The 23,722-nt window shown below is 38.0% G+C and overlaps 1 pseudogene; it reads left to right on the forward strand.

The window, feature by feature from the left end:
• Nucleotides 1-6,069: 6,069 nt before the first annotated feature.
• LOC115501277 overlaps nt 6,070-23,722 on the forward strand; it is a 29,782-nt pseudogene continuing 12,129 nt past the window's right edge.

A 23,722-nucleotide genomic window follows, 5' to 3' on the forward strand; every position in this document is an offset into this window, starting at 1 on the left:
TGAATAGACATCAAGCACCACTGCCTACCAGTTCCCAGCAAAGATGAGAGAGAGATCACTTGTAGTGGTATCTGGAGACTCAGGGACAATGCTGTCAGAGTGTCCTTCCTGCCTTCTCCAGTGACTCCTCACTGTGAGCACTAAGTCCACAGTATTAATTACATTCTCTCATTTTGTGAGCCAGTCCCTAACCAAATAGAAGATGCATTAATTGTCCCACCTTGTCTGTTCAAGGGTTTTGAAATTAAGCCATTTGATTGAAGATTTTGTATAGATTAAGTTTGAGATGCAATTTGCGCCATTCCCACCATGTTAACCAAGGTCAGAGGGCTTTGTTCTGACAGCACATCAATTCCCACATTGCAGTGTACCTGTCCCAGAACACTGTCTTGACACCTGTGTAAGACCCTGTCCACAGTCTCCCCCAATTACTAAATGACTGCTGGAATCATACCATTAACTGCCCACCTGATTGTGCCCAGAACCCACAATATTATGCCTGCCCCATGACCTACAGTTTATTGGCACTACTCAATTATCAATACTGGGTCAGATTAAGCCCTCATTAGCTAGCTACCCCACCCCATAGTCAAGGCTATCACTCCAAGATTTTCTTGCCTAACTCCCCATTTTTAGGGCCTCAGACTACAGACATTTACAGTTGAGCTTATACAAACTATCATGGCCACACTTTTACCTGGTCTCTACATATTAATCCTCTGTGATTTCTTTTCATACAACTGTCAGTTTGGAGGCATAATCTTGTAAGCCTTTACCTTCTGGACATCAGCCTTGGAAAACTTCATTATTATTAGTTAAGATACAACAGAGTGACAAATGCAGCTTCAAAAAACTACACAACTTCTTTCCCTTTGAAAATTTTTGCACAGCTTTCCATATTTGGTACCCAAGGACATTTCTTTTCTCTCTCTGCTAACTTGGAGTACAGCAAGGTTACATTAGCTAATAAAAGCCCTCTGCTGACAAAAGATGCTTTTGAAAAGTCACTCAAAAAGGGAGCACTGTTGATAGCTTTATTAAAATAAAATGCCACATCTTTGTGAAGTTAAAAGTCTCTGGATTGCGGTTAAAAGTCTGGTCAGCTCAAAATACAGTGGAAAGTCTTTAAAGAACCATGTTTTTATTAAGCTGGCCTTACACACATAGCAGCTAGAATGTAAATCCAGACAATTCCAACCCATCTATCATTTCCTTTCTATGTCATGAATAGAAGAATTAAATGAGAGATAGGTTCTATTCTGAACACCAATTAATAGAAGTTATTGAACTTAAAACAACTTCATGCAAGTTAACACAATAGTTAGCTAACGGATTTTGCTGATCACGTGGCAAGAACACTTAAATATGAATGCTGCATAGATTGCAAAGAAATGGTATTCCCACACACTTCTGTGAAAGTATACTTGCGCAGCCTTTCTAACAGACATATTGATAGTCTGTATTAAAATGTAAAATGCAGATACTCTTAAACTCAGTGATTCCTCTTCAAGATATCCTAGAGAGACAACTTCTCATTTGCAGAAAGGGACCTTTATAGGGATGGCCAGTACAGAACTGTTCATAATTATAAAAATATTGAGACTCAGAAAAGTGCCCATCATCTAGGGAATGGTTCTATGTACATCTATTTGGCCTTGAAAATAATAAGGTAGATTTACATTTACAATGATTGGGGAAGATATCTATACAAGAATACAAAAAATATAATCCTTTATGTGTAAAAGAGAAACATATTTAAATCTTTACATATATTAGTAAATGCACAAAATAAATACATATTTATTTAAATGTATATAAAAAGGTTGTGAAGAAAATATTTACAAATTATATATCTGGAAAGGGACTTGTAGCTAGAATATATAAAGAATGCTTACAACTCAATAAAAGGACAAATAATCAATTTAAAAATAGACAAAGGATTTGAATAAACATTTCTCCAAAGAAGATACACAAATGGATAATAAGTACATGAAAGATGCTCGAGATTATTAGTCATTATGGAAATGTAACCAAAGCCACGAGATAATGCTTCACATTCACTACAATGGTTACAGTAAAACAGATAAGAGCAAGTGGTGACAAAGATGTAGAGAAGTTGGAATCCTTATTCATTGCTGGTAGGAATGTGAAATGGTGCAGCTACTATGGAAAACATTTTAGCAATTCCTCATGTAGTTACTACACATGTAGTTACTGTATGACCCAGCAGTTCCACTCCTAAGCCCACGTCCAAGCGAACTGAAAATATATGTCCACACAAAAATTTGTGCAGGAATGTTCATAAAATATTATTCACCACAGTCAGAAAGTGGAAGCAACCCAAATTTCCTTCAACTGCTAGATGGATAAACAAACTATGCTATATCTAAAAATAGAATATTATTTTGCCATAAGAGGAATGAAGTACTGATACATGCTGTGAAATGAATGAACCTTGAAAACATTATTCTAAATGACAGAAGTCAGACATACAAAGCTTATTGTATGATTCCATTTACACGTATTATCCAGAATAGACAAACCCACAGAGACAGAAAGCATATTAGTAGTTATTAAGAGCTCAGGGGAGCAAAAAATGGGGAGTGACTGCTAATGACAAAAATGTTTTAAAATTAGATAGTGGTGATGGTTCCATAACTCTCTGAAAATGCTGAGAACCACTGAATTGTACATTTTAAAGGAGTGAATTTTATGGTATGTGGATACCTCAATAAAGCTGTTATTTTAAATAATTTTTGAAAAATCTTGAAGGATATCCACCAAGCTAATAACAGTGGTTACCTTGGCAAAGGGATTAACATATATTTTTAAGAGTAAGAATTGAGCCCTGTATTTCTTATTACTATATAGTTTAAAATACATTGAAAAAAAGGAAGAAAAAGTCATAAAAATCACTCAGAATGGTGCTGTATAAGAGAAATGAATAGTAGTGTGTTTCACCCTTCTTGATTTACAACCTAAGAGCAGATATTCATTGCAGAAAATAACCTCTGTTTTTGAACACTTTTCTAGGCCCTGGGTATATAAAAATGCATAAACCATGATCCTTTTCCTCCATGAATTTAAGGTGCATATAAGAGTTGACACAGGTACACACAGCCAATTTTTAAATAGTGTGATAAATGGTACAGTAATAGTATGTACATCTAGCTATGGAAGCACAGGGGCAGGGACCCAGGGGAAAGGAGTTGAACTTTAAAAAATATGCAGAAGTTAGCCAAGCAGAGAAGAGGTAAAGGCAGACAGCCAGCAAAAACAGCATGGGCAAAAGACTGTAGAGGTGCTGGGGCATGGAGTTTTTAGAGAAGAGTGAACATCAGCAGTTAAGCCTGTAACCAATGGTTTATGGAGAACATGCTTACAGATGGAAGGGTAGGCTGGAATCAGATGGAAAAAGTCTTTAAACAACGCCTTGAGAAGGAATTAGGACATTATTGTGCAGGCAAGGGAAAGGAGCAAAGGAAAGGAGGAGACCAGATAGAAAGACATGTGACAGGGAGCTAAGAAAAATTCCTGATTTATGGGGCGCCTGAGTGGCTCAGTTGGTTAAGCATCCACCTCTTGATTTCGGCTAAGGTCATGATCTCACATTTCGTGGGTTTGAACCCTGAACTGGGCTCTGTGCTGACATCGCAGAGCCTGCTTGGGATACTCTCTCTCTCCCCCTCTCTCTCTCTCTCTTCTCTCTCTCTCTCTGCCCCTCTCCTGCTTGTGCATGCCCTCTCTGTCCCCCCTCTCTCAAATAAATAAGCATTTAAAAAATTTTTAGAAAAATTTCTGATTTAACCAAGGCAGGAAAGAGCTTGTGGACTAGAGCTGGGACAGGGGCAGTGAAGAGTGAGGTCAGATTCAAGAAATATTTCAGAAATAGAATAAGCCAGACTCTGGGACTGACTGGTGTGGGAGAGAGAAAGGGGGTGGCAGTGACTTTCAGAAGCCATTAGTTGTCAGAGCACATATACAGAGATTCCACTCAGACTTGCTTGCCCCTCAGGAAATAAAGGGGAGATGAAAAAACGGGTTTCATATACAATAAAAGAAAATATGCCTTGTACTTTGCATACTTCTAGATAGATAGATCCTCCTGAGCTCCAGCTGTTGTGACATCATGTACTAGGGCAAAGAGTATTTAACTTGTAGCATATACATACTTAGTTATATGCTATGCACTATGTCAAGTACTTTATGTGCATAATTTCATTGAGTCCTCAGGACACCCCATTGTAGAGAAAGAAAATGGAGGCTTATTGATATTAGAAAAAAAAAAAAAAGGTTCAAACCCAGGCAGTCTGACTTCAGAGGCCAATGTTCTTAACGACTGTACTATCTTCTGACAAAGATGCCTCCAAGAGGTTGAATTAAGCAGCTTTACTTATCCACTTCCAACAAAGGAAGGTCAGATTATAAACTTACCCTCCTTTCCCTCTCACCAGATCAAAAGCACATCCAGAGCATCCATTATGTCCTCCTGGTGAGATCAAAATGACTCTTCGATCCTGGCAGTGACTTCCAGGATGTTTGCAGTGGCCACGTGAAGCAGACACATCTATCAAAAAGCAGGACAGCTATGTGGTCTGCTAGGGAATCCAGGCAACACTAAAGTGCCTTCCAAAAAAAAAAAACACCAGTTCCTAATATGTGGAGATTCAGAGACTCGCTATAGTAAACATAGGTTGTTTTTTACTACTTAGCTTATACTTGCCACTTTTGTGTTAACATCATCCCAACTTTTCTCTTGGGAACCATACATGATCTCAACTCAGTCTGTATGGTTGGGGTGGATGTACTTCATCTCTAACTTCAAGGGTGAGCATATGACTCAGAGCTGACCCATCATGACATCTTATCTCCTTTGCCCCAGGACTTGGCTCAGAGTTGGGCATGTGATGCAGTTCAGTCCAATGATAGGCCCAGGATACTTTTTCAAATTGACCAGTAATAAAAAAATCTTCTGTTTCTTATGTTTGGACCTATAAGGAAGAACACTTGAAACTTCCAGGCACATGAATATGGCCAGACTCTGTTTGAGCTGGTTAGCCAAAAAAGAGGGATTAAGAGTTGCAAGATAGAAACAGGGAAACTTTGAGTACCTAAATCAAACCATTCCTGAAACTTAACCTGAACTTTTCTTTTGGTTACACAAGCCAATACATTCCCCTTGCTATTAGCACTATTTTGAATTTTTGACATCTGTAAGCAAATAAACAACAACAAAAAATCACAAGAAAGAAAAACCTAAAACACCTGCCTCAATAAAACTACAATGTGCTGAGTAGGCAGTTAGCTAGCTTTCCTGCAAAGGAAACATTCAGAGGGAGCTGCTACTTCCAAAGCTTTTTCTGCCAAGATCTATCTATCACATCCAGAGGTGCTCAGCATTGGCCTTGTAAATACTACATTACACAGAGCAACTGTGGGGCATAAGCAACAGAAGAGAAGGTTAAGTAATCTCTGTGCACACTATGGACCTGCTGTCAGCCCAACTTTCTCACATTCTGGTAAAAACAATTTCTTCTATCCTGACATCTTGCATGAGGGTGTTCTCTCTCAGAATGTCCTCCATATTCAAGTCCAGCTGTTCTAGCCATTTTGAAGACATTTCTAGATTAATCTACTCCAAGGAATCTTCCCTGGTTATTGTACCCTTTACTGGCATCTCCTGTGAGCTCCTATAATGCTTAGACCTAGTACTTCCCACATGGGATCCAGGCAAACAAGGCGAATTTTTCTATCTAGCTTGGGAGAATATTCCTCAAGTGTGATTTCCATATGTGCTGTAGGCCCACCAGGAGGGCAGTAGAAGAGGAATTGGGGGCTTTTGTCAAGTCTACAAGAGGTATAGATTTTAATATTGCAAGGAGAAATTGATAGGGTCTTTAATATTCTACACTTTTGCAATTCTGAAAAGGGCTTCCTGGAGAAGGACAAGTGCTCACCATAAGCCAAGGGTGTGAGCACTAAGGCTTTAATACAAGGGGCTCTGGGGGCCTTCTTTATTCCTTCCAAGGGTTGTGAACTGATGCAGAACTACAAGTGCAATGCTGTAAGATGCGGTCCAGAAGTGATGCTGAAAGTAAGGCTAAATGTGCAGGTGTTGAGAGCTCAGAAAGCCAGACTTCAACAGACATCAAAGTGTCTCTGAGAAATACTCTGATAAGCGAGTCCCCTGGGAACACTCCCGACCAGTAACACTCCTGACAAGAGACACCAAGGAGAGTGGCTTCTGACATTATGGCCACAAACACAGCAAAATCCTTTGTGTGGAACTCCTTTGCAAAGAGCAGCTAGACTCTGGCTAGAGAGTCTGGCTGGGGAACATTTCCCAGCAGCAGCTCAGCCTCTCGGCCCTTCCAACATGAGAGGCTGGATGGCATTGTATTCAGATAATAGGCCATGGACTGACAGACTTGGGCTGTTATGATAGCTGTGTCCCTGACTATTGTGTGACCTTGGGGAAATCTCTAATCACTTTAAGCCTGATTTTTTATCATTCATAAAGTATGGATAATACTATCACCTCACAAAGGTCTGGAGCAGATAAAATGCAATACAGCACATGAAGTGCTTAACTCTGCCTGGAACAAGGTAAACTGCTAAGTAAGTGTTAGGCATCATCATCATTATTGTCATTATCCAGAAGACCGTGATTAGAAACTGTTGGTGTCTCAAGATGCCATTCACTGAGAAGACAGGATAATAAATTCTTCTGCAGAAACCCAGAGCAGTTTGAGGTCCAGACTTAGCTTAGAGCTCTGGTTAATCATGGAGACCCTATGTTGTAGAAACCTCAGATTCCTAATGAAAGATGTAGCTTATAAAGGAAGATTATACAGATATTATCTTGAATTGCTTGTTAATTTTTCCATATGCTTTAATTTTGTTATCCTAGTTAGATTATAAACTTCTACAAAACATGACCATAACTTTCAACTCTTATTCTATCAAAGGGTCTAAATTAAGGTCAAAGGCCCTCGTTCACTGGCTGTCGGCAACAATGGCCCAAAATGGATGGCTGTAGTCATTCCCACAGTGACAGAAAATATTGCAAGTTATCAGCAATGTGTGAGAAGAGGAGATTCAAAGGTTAAACAGAGAATATGGCATCATAATAGTTCTATAAAAATATTACATAGCAGGAGTCTCAAAAATATTCATATCTTTTGAAATAATAATTCTATTTCTAGGAAATAGAATTTCCTACCAAAATAATCTAGCAAGTAGAAGAATGTGATGTGGAAAGCCATTCTTCTTATATATAGAATATATAAGCAGAGAAATTTTAAAACAATCTATGTAACAATAGAAATATGTTATGTAAACTCTGGATCTTCTTTCACGTAAAGTGCTTATTAAAAATAATGCTTAAGGGCTACCAGGGTGGCTCAGTTGGTTAAGCATCCCAGTTCAGCTCAGGTCATGATTTCATGGTTTATGGGTTGAAGCTCCCCATTGAGCTCTGTGCTGACAGCTCAGAGCCTGAACCCTGCTTGGATTCTTCCTGGCCACGAAGCCCAGCAGAAGTGAAGGAGCCCAGACCTTTTACACCTACAGGACATTGGAATACCAAAAAAAAAAAAAAAAAACACTTCTAAATTCTCCTCTGGGGCAAGGAAAGACCAAGGTCTGTAACTTACATATTCTCTTCTGAGAGGGAGAAGAAAACAAAACAAAACAAAACAAAACTACCTCTCATTAAAGACACCATCAGTGGGGAGTACTGTCACCAAGATGATGACATAGGTAGTTCCTGACTTCACTTCCTTTCACAAGAACAACTACCAAGTCTTCAAGAACAAGGCACCACTGAGAGAATCCTAGAACATGGAGGTGAGGTTCAAGCACTCCCAACCCTGCACCAAGGAGCCCCAGACAGACTGCATTAGAAGTATAAGAGAAGCAGCTACACCCTGACCCAACTGCCTCTCCCCCAGCCCAGCCCATCATCAGGCTGAGAGGTCTTTCCTGAACTTCAGTGCCTTTAGTGGGAAGAGAAGACCTAGGGGGGACAACCAGTGACCCTAGCATTGTGGGTCACTTTGTGGGAGCCACTAACTCTGATCTCACCCCATGGGAACTTCAGGGGAATCTGCAGGGCACAACCACTGGAAATCTGAATGTGATGGAGCCAGGGGAGCAGCTTGCTACAACTAGCACATGGATCTTGACAAACCTATCTGTACAGTTCATATCTGTAGTGCCCATGTACTACTCCCAACTAGTAGCTTTTCTCATATGCAAAACCAAGTTGTTGGTACCATCTGACCTGAAAACATAAAACAGTGCAGGTCTGATTGATTCAGATCCTCAAACAGGAGTTTTGCCAGCCTGAGAGCTTGGTTTGCCCATGCCCAGGCAAGAAGCTAAATGACAGCCACACCCCCTCTAGAGAAATTAGCGGGGGGGGGGGAGGAAATTATGCACAAAACAAGATTATCAAAGCAATAGAGAGGAACAAACAAACAGACATCCCACAGGGGAAAAATACAATAAGTAAACTAAAGAATTCAATAGAGAATTTTAAAAACAGACTTGACCATATAGAAGAAGAAACAGAGACCTGGAAAATAGAATATTAGAAAGTATCCAGTCAAAAGACAAAAGCAAAATGAATAAAAAATGAGTGAAGAAAGCCTACAAGACTTATGGGACACAACGAAAAGAAACAATATTTACATTATGGGAAATACAAAAGGAGAAGAAAAAGAGCAAGAGGAAGAAAGTATATTTAAAGCAATAATTGCTGAAAACTTCCCAAACCTGAGAAGAGAAATGGACATCCCAACCAATGAGGCCCAAAAGATTCCAAATAGGTTGAAACTGGATAGGGCTAAACGAAGATACAGTCTGATTATTACAAGTCAAAGAGAAAGAATTTTGAAAGTAACAGAAGGAAAGAAAAAAGTACATATAAGGGAAGCCTAATAAGACTTATCAGCAGCTTTCTCAACAAAAACATTTCAGGCCAAGAGAGACTACAATTGCATATTCAAAATGTTGAAAGAAAAAAATGGTCAGGAAAAAATTCTATACCCAACAAAACTGTCCTTCAAAAATAAAGGCGGGATCAAGACTTTCTTGAATAAACAAACCTGAGGGAGTTCATTACCATCAGACCCCTTACAAGAAATGCTAAAAGGAGTTCCTGAGTGAAAATAAAAGGATGCTTACTAACATCACAAAAACATAAACAGGTAATAAAAAACTAAGGGTAGTGGTAAATATATTGTGAAAGTTATATTCTGTAACATGGTGATAGTGATGCATATCTCATTTATAAACATAGTTTAAAAGTTATAACAATGAAAATAGTAAAAATAACCATAACTATAATAATCTGCTAGTAGTTTTACAATATAAAAATATGTACATTATAACAATAATAACCTAAACTGTAATGGGGAGAAGTAAAAGTATAAAGTTCGGACATCTATTAAAGTTGTTATCAACTTAAAATAGGAGATTATAATTTTAAGATTTTTAGATAAGCCTCATGGCAACCACAAGGGAAAAACCTGTAGCAACTACACAAAGAACATAATAAAAGAATCAAAGCATAGTGATACCCAAAAGACATCAAAATACACACAAAAAAGACAGCAAGATAAGAAACAGGAGGGTTTCATTGTCCCTCAAACACAGCTGTACTGAGGTCAGATCAGTTGGAACACCCAGGAAATCAGTCTGCAAATTGACAAAGGATCTCCATGGTTGGAAAGAGACAACGTGGCAGGTGCGAGGTACATGGAAGTGAATTGGGTGAGAGAAAAGCTGTGGTGCCATGGAGGGGGAGGGAACCCCTTCTACGGAAAGACAAAAGGGAGAGAAAGAGAGAGGAGTTGAGTAAGTGTGGCATCAGGCTTGCACAAGAGGAAAACCTCTCTAGACCACAAACTGGGGAGTGAAAAGTACTTAGTACTGCAGGGTTTTTTGGCAAACAGCTTTTGGAGCTTAAACACTGATGTTTTGGAAGCTTGTGACTTTCTCCAGAGCAGAACTATGGTGCATGTTCCTGGGGAGAAGGAGGGAGCTGGCTTGGGAGTGCATAGTGTGGTGTAGAGATCTCCAGCATGCACTGGGAGAGAATAGTCCCTCTCCTGGAGTACTCTAGGAAGAGGACATATTGCCTCTACAAGGACAAAAGACCCTGTAGGCATCAACAAGAGGTCTTCTCAGCAGGAGACAGAGGCGCACCCAGAGGGAATATAACCTTGTAGCTTCTTTCCACACACTGCAGGTGTAGGACTGCCTTTCTGGGACAAAGGACTTCAAACAAAGCATGCAGAGGCTCTACTCCAAAGGAGGGGGTGGGTCTGTGCAGTACTGTGTCCTTTAAGACTTCGAGTTTTTTTTTTTAATTTTTTTTCTTTTAATGTTCATTTATTTTTGAGACAGAGAGAGAGGGAGACACAGAATCTGAAACAGGCTCCAGGCTCTGAGCTGTCAGCACAGAGCCTGATGCAGGGCTTGGACTCAGACTGCGAGATCATGACCTAAGCCGAAGTCAGAAGCTTAACCGACTGAGCCACCCAGGCGCCCCTAAGACTTCGAGTTTTGAATCCCAGCCTCATGCCAAAGATAAATGCAGGAAAGCTGTGGCACAAGGTGAACTGACTGCCCTTGCTATTCTGAGGGCTGCTTGAATGGTGGGCGGCGGGGAGGGGGGCTGAGATTCCTGGTAGGAGACAATAGATTGGGGGTGGTGGCACTTCCTGCCCAAAACCAACATGGTGGGATTTCAGAGAGCAGCACAGCAGCCCCCAATGGAGGCAGGATTCAATTACACCAACACCCCCCCCCCCCCCACTCCCTACTCCCATTCCTGGCAACTGCTTATTTACTGGGGCAAGACTGACTCTGAGCCAAGACAGCAGGCTTCTCCTCCAGAAGACCAGCACGGCCAATACCCCCCATGCACCAAGTGTACTGAAAATCTAGTACTTCAAAATGACACCTGCAGTTCTGATGGAAAGAAGACCAGGCTTACTTTTTTTCTCTTTCTCTTTTCTTTCTTTTCTTTTTTCTTCATTTTTTCTTTTGGAATCAGGCACATAGTTTCTTGTTTGTTTCATTTCCTTTTCTCTTTTTTTTTGGAATCAGGCTTCAATTATTCTTTTCTCTCTCTCTCTCTCTCTCTCTCTCTCTCTCTCTCTCTTTCCCCTTTCTTTTTCTTTGGAATCAGCCTTGTAGTTTTTTTTTTTATTCTCTGGGTTTTTTTTCATTCCTTTTCCTTTTCTCTTTTTTTGGGATCAGGCTTTTTTTCATTTTTTTCCCCAGGTTTATTCTAACAAACAAAACAAAGCACACATAGTTAAAGGTCCAAACACTTCCCTCTGCAGAGGGCTAACCACTAGGGAAGAGCAGGCAAACAAAACAGCACAGTGCACACAACGTACACCAGAAAAACTTCCTGGTGTGCCAGGCCCTGGACAGTGTATAGCATTACTCTCAGGTGCAGGAAACATAGTAAGCTTTTAAAACACACAAAAGACAGAAACTTAGTATGACAAGACAGAGGAATTCTTCCCAAAATAAAGGTCAAGAAGAAATCATAACCAGGAACTAGTTCAAAACAGATATAAGCTATATATCCAAACAAGAATTTAGAACAACAGTCATAAGACTACTAGCTGGCTTGAAAAAACCATGGAGAAATACTTGCTGCAAAGATACAAACCTAAAAACTAGTTGGGCTGAAAAAAATGCTTAAACTGGGATGCAAAACTGACTAGATACAGTCACAATGAGTATAAAGAAGCAGAAAAGAAAGTAGGTGATATAGAAGATAAAATCATGGAAAATAATAAAGCTGAAAAGAAGAGGGAAAGAAAACTATTAGATCACAGGGGAGACCTAAGGAACTTAATAATTCCATAAGATGAAACAATATCCATATCATAAGAGTCCCAGAAGAAGAAGAGCAGAAAAATAGGGCAGAGGTTTATTTCAACAAATCATAGCTGAGAACTTCCCTACTCTGGGGAAGGAAACGGGCATTAAAGTTCAAGAGCCACAGAGAACTCCCCTCAAAATAAAATAAAATAAAATAAAATAAAATAAAATAAAATAAAAAACAGATCAACACCACAACATATCATAGTGAAACTGGAAAAATACAAAGAGAGAATTCTGAAAACAATCAGGGATGAAAGGTCCTTAACCTACATGGTAGACACATAAGGTTAGCAGCAGACTTGTCCACTGAAACTTGGCAGGCCAGAAGGGAGTGACAGGAAATATTCAACGTGGTGAATGGGAAAACTAAGCAGCCAAGAATTCTTTATCCACCAAGGCTGTCATTCAGAATACAAGGAGAGATAAAGAGTGTCCCAGAAAAACAAAAACTAACGGAATTCATGACCACTAAACCAGCCCTGCAAGAAATTTTAAGGGGGACTCCCTGAGTGGAGGAAAAAAAAAAGACCAAAGCAACAAGACAACAAAGGACCAGAGAACATTACCACAACAACATAAACCTAGAAATCAATAGTAAAAGGAAAACTGAAAAATTCACAAACACTTGGAAATAAAATAAATTTATCCTAAACAACCAGTGGATCATAAAAGAAATTAAGAGTGAAATAAATCAGACAGAGAAAGACAGATACTATATGTTTTCACTCATATGTAGATTCTGAGAAACTTAACAGAAGACCATGGGGGAGGGGAAGGGGAAAAAAAAGTTACAGAGAGGGAGGAGGCAAACCATAAGAGACTCTTAAATACTGAGAACAAACTGAGGGTTGATGGGGGGGTGGGGGGAGAGGGGAAAGCGGGTGATGGGCATTGAGGAGGGCACCTGTTGGGATGAGCACTAGGTATTATTGTATGGAAACCAATTTGACAATAAATTATAGTTATAAATAAATAAATAAATAAATAAATAAATAAATAAATGTAAAGGGCAAAAAAGAAAAAAGAAAAAGAAAAGAAAGAAAAATCTACAACCCAGGTGTATTTAGAAATAGGTCTTAAACTCTTGAATCTCATGTATTAAACTATTCCCATATCATTAAGTGCTCAAATTTTTGCCATAATTGGAAAAGGTAGTCACTCTTCCAGTTGCCAGTCTCAAACAAACAAATGTGAAGTGTGTGAACACAGGTGCACTAAAGTTTTTTGTTTATTGTAAACTTTGGTTCATTCTCTTATTTTGTAAGATACCAAAATTCCCGTTTCTAATCTAATTGCACGGGGATAGTTTGATTCTTCTGGGAACAAGAGAGAGACTGTGTATAGCATTCCAAAAATAAAACAACTTCAACAACAACAAAAAAAAATTAAGAGAAAATAAATGGTTTCTTGAGACAAATGAAAATAGAAATACAACAAACCAAACTTATAGAATACAGCAAAAGCAGTTCTAAGAGGGAACTTCATAGCAATAAACACCTATATTAAGAAACAGGAAAGATCCCCTATAAATAACTCAACTCTCTACTGTAGGGAACTAGAAAAAGATGAACAAACTGAGCTTAAAGTTGGGAGAAGAAAAGAAATAATAAGGATTAGAGCAAAAATAAACTGAAGAGAGAATACAAAAACAAGAGAAAAGATTAACCACAGTAAGAATTTGTTGTTTGAAAAGATAAACAAAATTGACAAGATCTCGGCTAGACTAACCAAAGAAAAAAGAGAGTGGTACCAAATTAATATGGTACCCATATGTATTCTGAATCCACAGAAATACAAAGGATCATAAGAGGCTACTATGAAATACAGGCCAACAAACTGGACATCCTAGAAGAAATGGAAAAGTTCTTAGAAACATACAGCTTAACAGGACCAAACCAGGAAAAAAATAAAAAGCTGAAGAGACCAATTGCCAGTAAGGAAATTGAATGAGTAATAAAGAATCTCCCAATGATGAAAATCCCAAGACCAGATGGCTTCACTGGTGAATTTTACAAAACACTTAAAGAAGAATTAAAAACAATGATTCTCAAACTCTTCCAAATAATCAAGGAAGAGGGGACACTCAAACTTATTTTAAGAGGCCAGCATTATTGTAATGTCAAAACCTGAAAAGGATGTTGCTAGAAAAGAAAACTACAAGCCCATATCCCTTATGAATACTGATGTAAAAATTCTAAATAAATACTAGCAAACTAATTCAACATCACATTAAAAGTATCACTCACCATGAGCAAGTGGGATTTATCTCTGGGATGCAAAAATGGTTGAAATATGCAAATCAATCAATGTGATACATCACATTAATAAAATGAAAGAATTGTATGATAATTTCAATACATACAGAAAAAGTATTTGACAAAAGTCAATGTCCATTTATGATAAAAACTGAACTATTTGGCATAGAAGGAACATATCTCAACATAATAAAAGTCATATGTGACAATCCTTCAGCTAACATCATACTCAAGGGTGAAAGTTTGAAAGCTTCTCCTTTAAGATCAGAAACAAAACAAGGGTGCCCAATATCACCACTTCTATTCAAAATATAGTATTGCAAGTCCTAGACAGATCAATCAGAATAGAAAAAGAAACAAAAAATATCAAAATTGGAAAGGAAGAAGTAAAACTGTTTCTATTTGCAGATAAGGTAATATTATATATCGAAAATTCTAAACAACCAATATTAGATCCAATTAATAAATTCAATACAGTTGTAGGATACAAAATTAATGCATAAAAATTTCTTTACAGTAACAATGAATTTTCTGGAAAAAATAAAGAAATCAATCCTATTTACAATAGCATCAATCTTTGGCTATTCAAGGTTCCATATAGTCAAGTCTATTTTTGTGGTTCCATATAAATTTTAGGAATGTTTTTCTACTTCTGTAAAAATCTCATTCGGATCTTGATAGGGGATACATTAATTCTACAGGTAGCTTTTTGTATTATACATATTTTAACAATATTACTTCTTCTAATCCATGAACATGGGATATCTTTCTATTTACTTGTGTCTTCTTTGATCTTTTTCACCAATATCTTGTTTTCAGAGTAGAGGTCTTTCACCTCTTGGTTACATTTATTCTTAAGTATTTTATTATTTATAGGCATTCTCTTCACAAATGATGCTGGGTTAATTGTATATTCACATGTAAAAGAATGAAAGTGGACCCCTATCATACCCCATTCACAAAAATTAGTCATAATGGATTGAAGACTTAAATATAGGGTGTGAAACCACAAAACTTGCAAAAGAAAACAAAGGAGTAAAGTTCCTTGATGTGAGCCTCAGAAATGACTTTTTGGATGTGACATTTAAAACATAAGAAACAAAAGAGAAAATAAACAAGTGGGAGTACATAAAATTATAGACTTATGTACAGCAAAAGAGACCATCAACAAAGTGAAAAGACAAACTACAGAATGGAAAAAATGTATTTGTAATCTATATATCTGATAAAGGATTAATATCAAAAATGTATAAAGAACTCATAGAACTCAACAGCAAAAAACAACCCAATTAAAAAATGGGCACATGATTCGAATAGACATTTCTCCAAAGAATATATACAAAAGGCCAACAGGTATGTGAAAAGATGCTCAACATCAGTAGTCATTAGGGAAATACAAATTAAAACCACAATGAGAGATATCACCTCATGCCTGTTAGAATGCCCACCAACAAAAAGACAAGAGGTAACAAAAGCTGGCATGAAAGTGGAGAAAAGGGAACCCTTCCACACTGTTCATGGAATTGTAAATTGGTACAGCCACTATAGAAAACAGAATGGAGGATCTCCAAAAAATTAAGTATAAAGAACTACCATATGGCCCAGCAATTCCACTTCTAAGAAAATATCCACTGGGGTGGGGGCGGGGGGGAAATACTAACAAAAAGATATCTGCACTACCACGTTTAAAACACCATTATTTAGGGGCGCCTGGGTGGCTCAGTCGGTTAAGCATCTGACTTCACTCAGGTCATGATCTCACAGTTCGCGAGTTCGAGCCCCGTGTCAGGCTCTGTGCTGACAGCTCAGAGCCTGGAGCCTGCTTCATATTCCGTGTCTCCCTCTCTCTCTGCCCCTTCCCTGCTCATGCTGTGTCTCTCTCTGTCTCAAAAATAAACATTAAAAAGAATTTTTAAACACCATTATTTAAAATAGCCAACACATGAAAATTACCTAAATGGGTGAATGGATAAAGAAGTTGTCGTGTATGTGTGTGTGTGTTTGTGTGTGCATGTGCACATGTACAGGGATATTATTTGCCGTAAAAATAAGGAACTGGAGTGCCTGGGTGGCTCAGTCGATTAAGCGTCTGACTTCAGCTGAGGTCATGACCTCACAGTTCATGGGTTCAAGCCCAGCATGGGGCTCTATGCTGACAGCTCAGAGCCTGAAGCCTGCTTCAGATTGTGTGTGTCTCTCTCTCTGCCCCTCCCCCACTTGCACTCAATCTCCCCTCACCTCTCAAAAATAAATAAACATTAAAAAAATGAGAAACTGCTACAACCTGCAACAGCTTGGATGAACCTTGAAGGCATTACACTAAGTGCAATAAGTCAGACAGAGAAAGATAAAAGCTGCATATTCTCACTTGTACGTGGAATCTAAAAACAAAAAAACAAAAACAACAAAAAACTCATAGAAAAAGATATCAGATTAGTGGTTACCAGAGGCAGGATTGGGGACTGGGAGGAAAAATTGGAGGAAGGTGGTCAAAAGAAACAAATTTCCAGGGATAAGATAAATAAGTGCCAGGGATGTTAATGTACAACATGTTGACTATAGCTAATACTGCTATATGATATACAGAAAAGTTGCTAAGAGAGTAAATCCTAAGAGTTCTCATCATAAGGAAAAACTTTTCATCCTTCTTTTTTGTTTTCATTATATAGTATCTATATGAGATGATGGATGTTAGCTGAACCTACTGCAATAATCATTTCACAATAAATGTAAATCAAACCATACTGCTGTATGAGCTAAACTTGTACAGTGATGTGTGTCAATTATTTCCCAGTAAAACTGGAGGGGGATGTGAAACACATCATTAACTTCTCTCTTTTTTTTTAATGTTTATTTATTTTTGAGAAAGAGAGGGAGCAGGACGGAGGGAGGGAGGGAGTGAAGGAGGGAGGGAGGGAGGGAGGGAGGGGCAGGGAGAGAGGGAAACAAAGAATCCAAAGCAGGTTCCAGGCTCTGAGCTTTCAGCACAAAGCCTGATGCAGGGCTCAAACTCACACACCTTGAGACTATGACTTGAGCTGAAGTCAGATTCTTAACCGAGCCACCCAGGTGCCCCACCATTAGTTTCTCAGTCAGGTTAACCTGCCATATACCTTTCAGGGCAGTGAAGACAAAACCTGTCTCCTCAGCCCTATCCTGTCTCCTCAGTATCTCTGTGGGCTGCTATCCTCACTGCAAATCACCTTCTCCAAAGAGGTGAAGAAACCTAAATGCCTTGAAGCCACAGTCCCATTCTCACCTTCTCATCACCATTGTCTCTTTCAAATACCCATGACCCCTGACAATCAGGAAACTATATTATTAGTGTATGTGTTCATTACTGTAAGGTTCTATTCATAACACCACTTAATAATGATAATATACTTTAAGAAAGAATGGATTTATAATCTTCCCAGATATCAGAACAGCTAGATAAGATTATTGATATATTTATTTGGAAAGCAATATTTTAAATATTCACTTTATTTCAATACCTCATTGGTGAATTGTATATCTTACAAAACCATCTCTCTCTACCTGATACACTTGTTCAGCCATGTTTTCCAAATAATAAAAAACAAGATGAAAAACAACTTAAATTATTTCCTTTTTCCTTCAGTGTTTCAAAGGACTTGGGTTGTGAATACTAATAAGATGATTTTTTTCCAGTTTCCTAGATTCTGGTCATCTGCCTGCTCATTAATTAATTAGGAATTCAACTCAACAAAAAAACTTCTTGGAGATAGAAAGTTAATGCATCAGCACAGAGAAAACAACATCAAATTACTTTTGCTGATCATAGTCTGAGAAATGTCTAAAGACAGCAAGATATTCTAAGGATGCTCCCACTTCCCTTATGACCCTCTGACTATTCAGAGAACAAACTCAGGATTTCAGCACCCTTCACTAAGACCTAATCATTAAAAAAAAAAACAAAACAAAACTTCATGTATTATTGATGAGGACAGCTAAGGAGGTAAAAATAATCTCCTATCACTTCAAAGAAATTGTGAGTAAATATAAAATCAATTCATCAGATATGTTTTAAAATCACAGATGTTAGACTTAGAAAGAATCTCAGAAGATCATTTCACTCCATCTACTGGCTTTATAATAACAAAGTATTATTCTTTCCACATGAGCATAGAGGCAGCCCAGAAGGTTAGGGGAAGGTCTCTTGGCACACAGCTGATTAGGACCAAGAAACAACATGAAGTTAGATTTCAATTTCCAGTGTCCTCATATAGGCCTCTTCCCACTGTGCCCAGCTACTTTTCTTCTAAAAATTATTCTGTTTGGAGCATTAGTGGTCATTCCTGTATTCATTCTATGTTTTTTAAGCATATACTGTTTGCCAGGAAGTATGCTAGACAATGAAAAGAAAAAAGAAAAAAATATATAGTATCAGCACTATGTGTGTGTGTGTGTGTGTGTGTGTGTGTGTGTGTGTGTGTGTGTGTATACAGCTCATAATCCAGCAAGGAGAAAGTTACCATAAACAATGAACCGTATACTAATTTCATAGCGATAGCAAAGTGCTCTGAGAACATATGAATTCTGCCAAGAAGATCGGAAGCTTTCAGCCCCAAAAGATGAGGAGGAGGTATTCCAGGCAGAGGAAATCATGAGAACAAAGGCATGGATGTGAATGGCATGCTTGAGAAGCAGCAAGCATAAAGCAAGAGAGACATTCCACATCAAAAACAAAAGAGCCTTTGCTTTCACACAAACCTAATATGATAAAGCATCCTCACAGCTGTACACAGTTAAGTCATCTCTGCATCACACAGGCCCTCTAAAGGGCATACCTAGGTTTTCCTTACCTTTATTCCATGCTCTCTGTCAGGAAAACCCCTCTCCTCTTCCTCTGGGCCAACTCCCCAGTGTCCTTCCTGATAGATCTCTGATATTACCACTTTTTCATCCTCCCAGGAAGAGTTCATTATCCCTTCCTTTGTGCCCATTTTTTATATCTCTTTCTAGAGAGTATTCTAATTATTTGTTTACTTACATGTCTATGTCCCAAACAATTCTGTGAAGGTTTCAAAGACAGTCTACCTTTAGATCATTGTATGTTTGGTAAACCTACAAATGAATGAATGACCTTTTAGATGGAAAGCTAGGTGCTAAGGATGATAGATAATATGTGTAGTACGAGCTCTCAAGAAAAATAGATGCATACATAACTTATAAGTGGAAGAACAATTTTCAGAATTGAAACCCCCAGGGAAACATTTCCACTCAAATGAAGTCCATAACTGTGATTCAAAGATTTTCATATACAACTGTTTTGGTATTGATTTAAAACTCCACCTACATAGATTCATAAACTCAGATAATTTTCTTGTTACATTCTTAGAGCTCATAAAGATTGGCCTGAAAAAGTAGGTCTTTAGGTATAATTTAGTCATATTAAACAGAAGTGTAAGGGGGAGAAAATGACTGGTCTTTCTTTCATCACTGGCATGTAATTCATTATAAAGGTGTTAAACTCATCGGTAAGTGTGAAAATGAGAAGAAATGAGTCTACTGACAAAAAAAAAAAACTGCAATGAAACAGTAAACTAAAATTAATGCTTCACAAATCTTCAGCTTCTCAGCCTCATTGTCTCAATTTGTTATTCTCATGAATTATCAAAGTGAAGCACAGACACTGCTCCTAAAAATAAAGATTTTATTAAACTTCATTATGCACCAAAATGCCTGAAGACATTGCCTCTCCTTTGACCTCATGAGCTTTTCAAGCTACTCAATCCCAGGGTTAAAGAAATATCTCATTAGCAGTGCCTGATGTCAGCAGATGTGTTATTAAACTGCCTGTCACTCAAGCCCTCAGTACTGAAAAATACCTAGGTCATCCAATCCTTTACACTACCTCCATCTCTTTGCAATATAATAGCAGAAACTGTAGTGCCTGGAATTGTTATAATAATAATTCTAGAAGCTTAGTCATTTCTGGGATGTCTTCGAGGTGATGGGAAAGAAGCTACCACCTGCCAGCAGATTGCTACACATCAGTAAGAGATGACTGATAGATGATAGACAATACTAGTTTGCTCCGACTGTCCTAACAAAACACTACAGACTAGGTGGCTTAAACAACAGAAATTTAATTTTTCACAGTTTTGGAGGCTGGAAGTTCAAGATCAAGTTGTCAATGGGGTTGATGTCTAATGAGGCCTCTTATTCTGGCTTTCTGGTGGCCATCTTATCACTAAGTTTCCACATAACCTGTCCTCAGTTTGTGCTCATTCCTGGTGTCTCTTCCCCTTATAAGGACATCAGTCCCTTATGATTTCATTAACCCTTAATAGTCTCCTTAGATAAGCTATTTCCAAACACAGTCACTTTGAAGGTTAGTGCTTCAACAAATGAATTGAGGGGTGGGAACACAATTCAGCCTGTAATAGATACGTAGTCATATAGATAGGTAGGTATGTGATAGATAGATAGATAGATAGATAGATAGATAGATAGATAGATAATGGGAGGGGGGAACCTTTAACTTGCTAGGTAGGTAGACTCCAATCAGATATAAATCTGCAAGAAGTAAGCCATTGTCTATGAGGTTAAAAGTGAAAATTGTTAGAAAAGTCCACACTGCTCCAAAGTGTTGTATATGCATGTGTGTGCGCACACACACACACACACACACACACACACATGAGGTACTATGCCTAAAGTTTCACATTAATCATTCAACAAATATTTATTTAGTAAGAACTTTTAGTAACTTTGAGTAATACCTAGCTCTGAGCTACGTATTATGGACTATGTTAACTGAATTCTGGACTGAAGATGCTTATACTCTAATAAAGATGAAAGAATCTATGCATTAAGAATGTTGTTCCGAGCCTTTATTGATAAAAGGATCACTACTGGGAGTGTTAAAATACATATTCCATAACCAAATCTTCTTGATCTAAATAGCCTGAAGAGGGCCTTGGACATATATATATATATATATATATATATATATATATATATATATACAATATATTTTTTAAAAATCTCTTCAAGTGATTCTTATACATCACTAATACAGAAAACAAATTCAGTCTACTGAGATAAACATTGGTCTTTCCTTCTAAATAGCAACATCTCTGGAAGATCGTACTACTTCAGTGTGGATGAACTCAATAGACAGCTAATAATAAATGATACATGACAATATTAGACTACTGAGCAAGAAAAGGCATAATGATTTAGGATAGATATATATGAAACTTGATTGCAAACATGAAATCCCTTCATAAATGTAAGAGATTGTTATGCAGCAGGTCACTATTTTATCAAGTAACCATTCCATTTGAAGTGCTTCCAAATACTGAGCCAATACTTGTCTTTTTGTAACTTTCTTCCAATGTTTCTAGTTCTAAACTTTTCAACTCCCTGCCTTTTCTAGAAATTTTCAGGATAAGACTCCACAATGCCTTAGGTCTGTGACCATAGCTCTATGGGGGTCCCTGAGTGAAAAAGAACCAAGGCTAATAAAGATCACTAGGCTTAGCTGCACAAACAGTTAAGTCTGAAATTAGTCCTGCTGTCATTACCCTGGGCTTCACTGGGTTGTGAGCCCAGGGTAGCTTTTTGTCTGTTAAGCAGCAGACTTCCCCTCAATCTTATTCCACCACACCCATCTGATCCATTCAAGTGGACCTCTGTCTGGGTTTCCTGTCCTCCACTAGAGCTTTCACTAGAACCTTAGCCTTCTTGGTTGGTGCACTGACACTTTGCCCAGCCATTGCCACCTATACCTTCTAGGGCTGGCTTCCATCCCCTGTATATCTATCTAGTCAGTGGCTGGGCTACTTTCACTCTTGGCATGCCAAAGCTGCTGTATGGACTCTTAGACTAATGCTTCTCAATTGAAAAGGCTCTGCCTCCAATGGAGTGTTTGGAAATTGCTGACAGTATATTTGGTTGTCACAATAGAAGCTGCCTCCTCCCACAACACCACTCTGCTTTGACTGTGCTTTGACTCCTAAAGTGTAGGAGTCAGTGAAAATAGACATCCTACAATGCAATGGACAGCCCCACACAAGCACCGGCTGTACTATGTCTTTCTAGACATTCATGTAAGTGGAATAACCTCTTTGACATTATCTGAGCCTGTATGCTAACTTTGTTTTACATATATTCTCAAAGTACTTTTGACACAAGTTCTAATACCTAACAAATTGTCCAGAATAGTCTCCAGCCTATCAATCAAGAGGGATCTGTGCCATCTAGCTAGGACCTGTACCAAGAATTGTTCATTATTGTGAAAATCACGTCACCAATAATGCAATGACATTCTTCGTACTTGAGTCACAAGTATGAAACTCCTGTATGAGTATACATTTGTGATTTCCATTCTCTGTGTGAGTATAAGCATGTGACTGCTTCATCATGTCTTTTGTATCAGCCAGGCCCATGTACTTACAAATTGAAATACACATTAATTTATTATTTTTAATTACTCTACACTTGCTAATCCATTATATTAAAATTAGGGCATTGTAACGATTTATTTTCTGTGTGAAATTACATATAAAGATGGATTTTATTATCTATAAGTCATATTATCTTTGGGAATAAAAAAGTACATTACCAAATATCTGTTAGCAAGAGGAGATATTAGGTCTGATAGGTTTGAGATATCAATATTAGCTTTTATTCAATGAACATTTACCATGATTCTTGCGGATCTTTGACATACTCTTTCAGGGTTCAGCTACACTAGTCCCTGCAGTCTCACTCCCGTAAAGGCACTGTCCATACCAGGGATATCTCAGTATGCCTTGCAGCCAAGACTACCGATTTACAGATACCATCCTAAAATTCAAGAAGAAATTGTGGAAATTATGTCATTCATTTTAACTAAAAGCTAGATTCATATTAATAATGATAGCATATGAGAGATTAATACCTGTTTTAACCTATATTTAAATGCTTTTACATGTATTGATTTTATTTGATATTCATAACACCCTGTGAGATCGTAGGGATGACAGTGTATTTCTGTCCCTGCTTAACAACGGAGAAACCTGAGGCTCTTCACGGCAGACTGGCTCAAAGTCACAGGTCTAGCAAGAAAGAGCCGAAATTCAAACCTGCACTTTCAGAAGACAAAAGCTGTACTCTTTTTGTTTATGTAATGCTGCCTCTCAAGTAACAAGAGGAGAAAAAAAATAATAGAAAGACTAAAATAAAAATAATCAATATGAAATGCTGCAACATGCAAATATTCTAACGGTGATTTCTGAAAGCCTAAAGAGGAAATTCAACACCATAATCTAGAATATTTAATTAAGGTGGCTCTTTTGACATGTAAATATACTCTTCAAATGCAACTGGCCATAGGTCATATCTTCGGACCTGATGTGTACAGTGCCCATGTACATGCATAAATGGCTCCCAAAAAAGACACTTGAAAATAACTGTGCTGCTCTCTACTGTTGACAAAGGGGTAGGCACACAAACAGCAAACATTTGCTACTTGTGTCTCTGAGGTGATAATAAAAATGGAGAGCTACAAAGTACTACTAACATCATTTCACTTTTATTCATGA

Source organism: Lynx canadensis, chromosome A2, assembly GCF_007474595.2.
Source record: "Lynx canadensis isolate LIC74 chromosome A2, mLynCan4.pri.v2, whole genome shotgun sequence".
Taxonomy (NCBI): Eukaryota; Metazoa; Chordata; class Mammalia; order Carnivora; family Felidae; genus Lynx; species Lynx canadensis.